General features: G+C 40.2%; 1 long non-coding RNA gene across 1 annotated transcript; it reads right to left on the bottom strand.

Moving 5' to 3' along the window:
* Nucleotides 1–400: 400 nt before the first annotated feature.
* On the bottom strand, nucleotides 401–1,577 carry LOC140344865 (uncharacterized). Its single transcript, XR_011923688.1, has 2 exons — nucleotides 1,421–1,577; nucleotides 401–863 (listed from the first exon to the last, which is right to left on the bottom strand). It is a non-coding gene; the product is annotated as an uncharacterized lncRNA (long non-coding RNA).
* Between the last annotated feature and the right edge of the window lie 5,403 nt (nucleotides 1,578–6,980).

The following is a 6,980-nucleotide window of genomic DNA, read 5'->3' as shown; positions in this document are numbered from 1 at the left end:
AAGTGTCCCCATTATTCCACGGTACAAAACAAATTTGGGATCACATTGCCCCGTGTCATGGATGTGGTGTTGGCATACAATGGTTATCCTGCCTAATCAGACTCCCATTGAGATTAGAATCTTAGAATCTGATTTTTAAGCATGCATATTTAAAAAGCAAATATAGCTGCCCCTTTGTCCATATACAAGTCTCACATACAACAACAAGTAGAAAAAAAGACATCAAAACCTCACTACACCAGATCTAGCTACATTACATCAATAGCAATCACATTGGTATGTAAAAAAAAAAAAAAAAACATTAAAAGACTAAAATCAATACCCAAAAAAAAAAAAGTTCTTTACAGCCAAGTGGAAGCTTGGCAAACAAACACTGATTTATGTCGCTGAGAGGCACACAGCTGTTCAACCTGATATTCTTTTATTGAACATTTTTGTAGTATTTGTTATAGAAGGCACTTACAATACAGAGAAATAAAATTCAAAAAAGGCACCAAGTGTGCAAACAGTAACCAACACAAAACATAAAAAGGACTGCGGAGCACCTTCCCCCCAGAATACAGTACATGATTTTGCTACAGACCTCTCAATGTTGTAAAACAGTTAGGATTTTCTTACAAAGATAAAAATTCTTCTACTATCAAGGTTTTTAAAAAAAAGGAAATGACAAAGATTAAAATACACACACTGGCAGGAGTCACATGTAAAGAGGTTCTGGGGCTCTCTCAGTTCTTGCATGCCAAGAGATCTTGGTACATTTCGGCAAGGTGGGCAGCTTCCCTCTGGCCAGAGAGCAAAGCACCGTGGGTGGTGGAGTAATACTTTCGATGGGTGGCCTCTCCAGAAAACATCACCTGCATGGGCTGAAAAGAAAACTTTAAGTATTGCAATACCCGTACTGGCACATATATATCACACTATAAAACCAATAACCAAAACTTGACAAAAGTATGGAAGGGTTAGAATCCCAATCTGAGTATACTGCTACCTGCAATGTTATGAGAACAAGAGTCCCTTGCTCCCTTGTGGCCGCTGTTTGCTGCCAATATAGTTTTGTTTATGGGATCAGTCTCTGGCACCTTTCCCCCCCACAACAATCTCTGCCTACACCTTGCCACTGTCGGACCCTATCACATTCCTTCACAGGGCCCACCTTCCTGGATCACACCTTGTTTACTCCACCACCGTTCCCACTTGGCTGGCCCAGTCTTGTCCCCTTTCATTGATGCTTCTAACCATACAGTTTATATTGAATGTGGGGTAAAGGTATAAAGGTGACTGCTGGGGGACAGGAATGTGGGTATTGAAGGTAGACATCATGCAATACACAATGAGAATTGTGGCCTTGTCCCCTTAATTGTCCTAAATCAGGGGGGGAATAGGGAGAAGGGTGTCTTACAGTTTTTCTCAGGGTACTTACAGCGGTTTTAGAGCTCTCAGTATAAGGCAGGGGCTTCACCAGCTTCTCCACGTCTGCCCCACTGGACCCCACCTGGGTATAGGAATATGAGCCAAGGAAGTGCGGGTTGCTGCCCCAGAAGGACCTCATGATACGTCGAGGTTTTGGAATGTTTGGATTCCCTACAGCCAGAAAGCAAAACAATAATTAAAAATAAGCCAAGTCACCAATACAACCAGAGAGAAAAGAAATGTGTAAAAAGGGTGAAAAATGTTCCTAAAGCACACCTATTGCTTTTTCTTGCTAGCACACAGCAAGCACCATAACCAAAATTCATATACAAGTGACAACATTTCTGCCTGCAGGATTCTTTTAATGTTTTTTAACCAACTTGGCTTAACCCAACCACATTAAAATCAAATTATTCTCATGCAAAATTATTTTTGGTGAAAAAAGTAGCCAGTCTTTTATAAGAGTCTCTGGACGCTTGGAGGGAGGACACTAAGGGCAATTAATTTAGCATCCTTTTTTTAGTTCTTTAAAGTACTTTGAGCATCAGCTGTGTCACTGAGAGGGGCATGCGTAAAACATTAAACATTGCAAAGTGAGAATCGGGTCAAAGCATGGTATATACCTGGACAATGACAAGAGCAAAGGTATAAAGTATTCTTTTAAATGAGCATCCAAAAAGAAAACATATGGTATTCATTGCTTTTACTTCTATGCCACCCTTCCTTATCAACCACTCCTTGCAAACTAGAAATGGGAAATTACAATGGCTAGGCTAATGGAAGTTTAGTTCTAAATATTGGTGCATGCACATTAGCATAAGGCACAATACTATAGCCAATGTTGCATGGTAACAATACACAACTGATAGTGGCAATTTAAACATCTCACTCCTTAAAATCCAAACCGCAGAATGACTCATTAATATCCCAGTTATTCTAATCACTTCTGTCGTGACCTTCATGTGTACAAGCGGAAACTTACACTGTACTTGTAAACATTTCTAGAAGACAGATTGTATTACATTGTAAAGCAGCTCGTTGGAAAAAAAAAAAAAAAAAGCAGAGGGCATTAAGGACTTGGCAGACAACGTATGTGTAATAGAGACTAAACATACAAATACAATGCCACAGAACAATTTTTTTCAAAGTTTATATTTCTTAAGTGTAGATAAATATTGTACGTCAGAGTGTCTGCTCTAAATGTCTGAAAATTCCTGTGCTCCTATGTCCACAACGCTCTATAAACTGCAATACTTATCAGTGCGAAAATCAGACCTGGGCCTCCATATCCTAATTTTTTCCTACTGGCACATCATTACAATAGGTGGCTGTACTTGTTACAGAGGAAGGGAGGCAGGTCTAAACATTGAGAACTTGGCTCTGTGGCATCCCTTCACACCATCTTGTTAGGTTTTAAAGCTGAGGACTGAAGGTGGACTTGTTAAAAAGTAACATATGGAAATGTAAAGAGCTCTGCCATTTGATTTAGTAAACATTTGTTTGTTAAAAAATATTTTAAAATAGGGGGAAAAACCCTGAAAACACCAACTGAAGAGCCACCGTCTTAGCCAGAGTTCCATTAAACATTAGTGGTTTAAAGGTACAGCATAATATTTGATGCATTTACAGAAAGTGCTTTTAAGCCACTCAAATCTGCAAACTGGCTAAACCACAGCTATCCTTTAATCCCACTATTAGAATGTGTGGAGTTTTCAGCAACAGGCTGTGAAAAGGTGTGATATTGGCGTAAATCTCAGCAAAAAAAGAAAAAAATGCAGTCTGAGATCCATGAAAGTTCCTTCACAGCACAGGGGGCCCATAGGTCCCTATGGGGAGAATATCTGCTATCTGGGAAAATGGACCAATCAGAACAAGCAGAAAACAGGAGGACATATTCTCATTGAACAAGACAATCAGTACTTACTTTCTGTGAAAGGCGTGCTTGCAGGGACATATACCCAGCTCATCTTTGGGCTTGAATTCCTCTAGGCAAACAGCACAAATCTAAAAGAAATAAAATACAAACTTTCAGAATATATCAAGACATAATTTGTGGCAATGAATTTATTATTTTGTAATTCATATACAAACGTACATTTAAACTACAGGTCAGTGCACACAACTTGCAGCAAAAGGGACTTTTCAGGGCACCTCAGTGCGACACTTTGATGGGAAAAGACTCGAAGGACAATGCCCTGGTGGAAACTAACTCTCATGGGTCAAGGAACTCCTAAATGGATTATAATTCTTCAGTTGTGGGAAGGATTATTTCTAATAATACAGCCAAGGCTTGTAGAATAAGGAGAAGCAATTTGGTATTATTATTAGCAATGCCACTGCCGATGTTCCTTGTTCTGATTATAATATAGATCTGGAGAGCAGAAGATACATTTAGCTCCTTATAGAGGAATAAATCATCAAATTCGGCCTGTACAAGCCCCCTAGTAACGCAGCAAGCTATGGAATAAGGGAACAAAAGTCACTATGCAGAAACAAAGGAGAACGCTCCTCACTAGATTGCCCGCTGTGAGAACATTGTATGTGCTGTGAATGGCTCCAAATAAAAACCAACGCTGTACAAAGGCTTTCTGCCCTGTCAGGCACTTGTTCCTCACATTGCTGGACAGTTTCCTGGAAGCAAAAAAGCTACAACGCCAATCACTGGCCAGCAAACTAGGTATGTGTGTAATGCCAGCTCCAAACAAGTCCTATTTTATCTATAAACAGCGTGCAAAGCGGCCAAGGAGACTAAAATAAACCAGCAGAGACGGATCCATGCCAGAAGGGAAACATCTTCTAGCTGTTTAACTATGGAGGGGATAAATCAACCATGAGAGAGAAATGGTCGGATCCACCCCTCAACCCGGTCAGAAAATTGTCCCCATCGCTACTGTTCATCTATTTAGAATGTGAAGAACAGATCTGTCAGTTCTCATCATGGCTACAAGAACTAGAAAGTGCGTGTAGAGGTAATGATGTGGATGGCGTTAGGAAGGGTCTGGCCCCATGTTAGGTGTCCTCAGTGGTCCAGCAAAAATGGAATGGATTTCTTAAAAATTATTTGCTATTGTCTAGAAACATTCCAAGTTTGCTGGATCACCAAGGTTCTGCCATGCTAGTATATTTTCTCCAGTTCTGAAGAACTTGAATGAATCACATTCTATCAATGAATCCGTTTTTGAACTTTCATTGATTAGGAAATAGGACAGTCATACATGACCACCCTGCTTCAAGAGAAAAAAAGTAAATAATAAAGAAAGCAAATGTTACCAAGAGATCTATTATAGTAAAACCTTCACTCAGGCTTGAAGTTTATAGAAATTCCAGAACGAGTGATCAAATTAAGGCTGAAATTAGGTTTTGATGACTAAAGGAGGCAGAGATGGCAAAATTACGATCTCCACCTTAAGCACTCACCTCATACAAATTCAGCTCTTTTACTTTTTCCTTCAGTATGACCTGAAAAAAAATAAAGTACTTTTATTATTCCAGTTTTCTTGTTAATTGTATCTTTATTCAAGTTTGGCATATTAAAATGTAATTGAACAATTAGATTACTGGTGAACAAGATGAGGGAATGGGGAAGGGGGGGTAGTGGTTTAGACTTCATGCCTAGAAATAAAATTAATTTAGAAGAAGGCCACAGGGGAGAGCAAGATGTGCTAAGAACATAGTTGGTTGGATGTCATCCTAGGAATATGACCAGATGCAATCAACAGGCATGATGGTGGAAATCTGATGGTGGACATTTCTGCTTTAGGTATTGGAGATCCTGTGAACCATCCAGCAAGACCAGCCAAGAAAACTATTCAAACATATTGTTGACAGACACTACCATGGTCTCTTTTGTCACCAGGTCATGTAGGATTTAAGTACATTGAACGATGTGCGAATGGTAGGCAGATTTCCAGTATTGGGAAATTGCAATTCTGACAGCTGGAAGACCATGCCTTAAAATGTCTTTCTTAATTTTAGAGAGGGCCAAGGTGTCACAGACTACAAATCTACTTGGGGAGTAGCCAATATGTTAGCTAGATACAATATATATACAATATATTTTATATATATGATAAAAAATATACTATTTTGGCTACCCCACAAGTAGATTTGTAATCTAGAGTAGTCTACGGTTATATGTGGAAAATAGGAGATAGGGTTTGGTATTCTCATGCAGTTAAATGAGGAGCAGTGTTCTCCCCAGCACATTTTAGCCGTGTGCACAACTCGGCACTTTTTAGTAGCCACCCGGCTGTTTTTGGGTAGTTACTGAAGAGTTGGATTAGCAAACATGGGCTGCCACCCGCCTACAGTTTCTTCAGACCAAGCTTAAAAAAAGTTTCTGGGTTCAACACTGAGCAAGGGTATAGTAAGACATTCAATGGCTTTTGGAATGAGGTTGACCACCACCAGTAAGGACACTTGCATAGCAAGTAGGGATTGGGCAGCCTCCCAGGATCTGTGGATCACACATAGGTGTTGTATTATTGGAGATGATGGGGTGCATTTACCGCTGGGGATGGACAGCTGCTTAACCACTCCAACCATTGACTCCTAATAATATGATGATGTGTTACTGCTAATGGTTCTTTCTAAATTTGCTTGGCAAAGGGCACACTGTGATGTAACACATTACATAAGTTGGCATTCCAAGGTGGCATTCACTGGGACCTTCAGAACGCATGTAGTTGCAGCACAATGCAGGTTGTCCTGAACCATTCTTGCATGCGTTGCTGAGTATTTCTGCCCTTTGGCTATGTGTTGTACCACAGCCTTGTGGGGTAAACGGCACCTAAGAGACACAATTCGTCCGCATCTAATTACGATACCGATCAGTAAAAAACAGAATCACTAATCCTTGGCATCGGGTGAAGAATACAAGTCAACATACCTACCAGAATATAATAAAGTCCCTCCCTTGTGCATGTGTGGCAGTTTCTTTTTACCAGACTCACAAACTACGGTTGGTTACCAGCCTGGCAGGGGAAATAGCAGCTAGGTGGTAACCCTTCTTGTGCATGTGTGGCAGTTTCTTTTTACCAGACTCACAAACTACGGTTGGTTACCAGCCTGGCAGGGGAAATAGCAGCTAGGTGGTAACCCTTCCATAACAGGTGGATGGCAGCCACATACACTATTAAAGAGGACCAAAAGAGACGCCATTGATGACTTCCCCATATATAGGTTTACAAATTAGCTAAGACATTCTAGAACCTGTGGTCACAATACTATGGTCCCAAAATGTCATTTGAGGCACATTTCAACTTCTATACAAGGTTGGGCACTTTACAATTTTACATATTATGAGGGCCAGCATAAAAAAAATCATCCAATTGTACCTAGTAATGTAGGTTCTCACATTATATAGCAATTGGTAGATATAAAGAAGGGTGTAAGGTTTACAATCAGACCGCCTATCGTCAGCTTTTATCCTCTCACCCCAAAACTGATCCAATTTTTTTTGGGGGGCCGTAAATTCCCATGCAGAAAAGGGGAGATAAGGATGGCAAGCCCAAAGTGCTCACCACCAAAAGCAAGTCAAAATGGAAAGCTCCCATATTTTGACGAACACC

The sequence above is a fragment of the Pyxicephalus adspersus genome, unplaced genomic scaffold, assembly GCF_032062135.1.
Source record: "Pyxicephalus adspersus unplaced genomic scaffold, UCB_Pads_2.0 Sca107, whole genome shotgun sequence".
NCBI lineage: Eukaryota > Metazoa > Chordata > Amphibia > Anura > Pyxicephalidae > Pyxicephalus > Pyxicephalus adspersus.
This window is presented reverse-complemented; position numbering and strand designations above follow the sequence as displayed.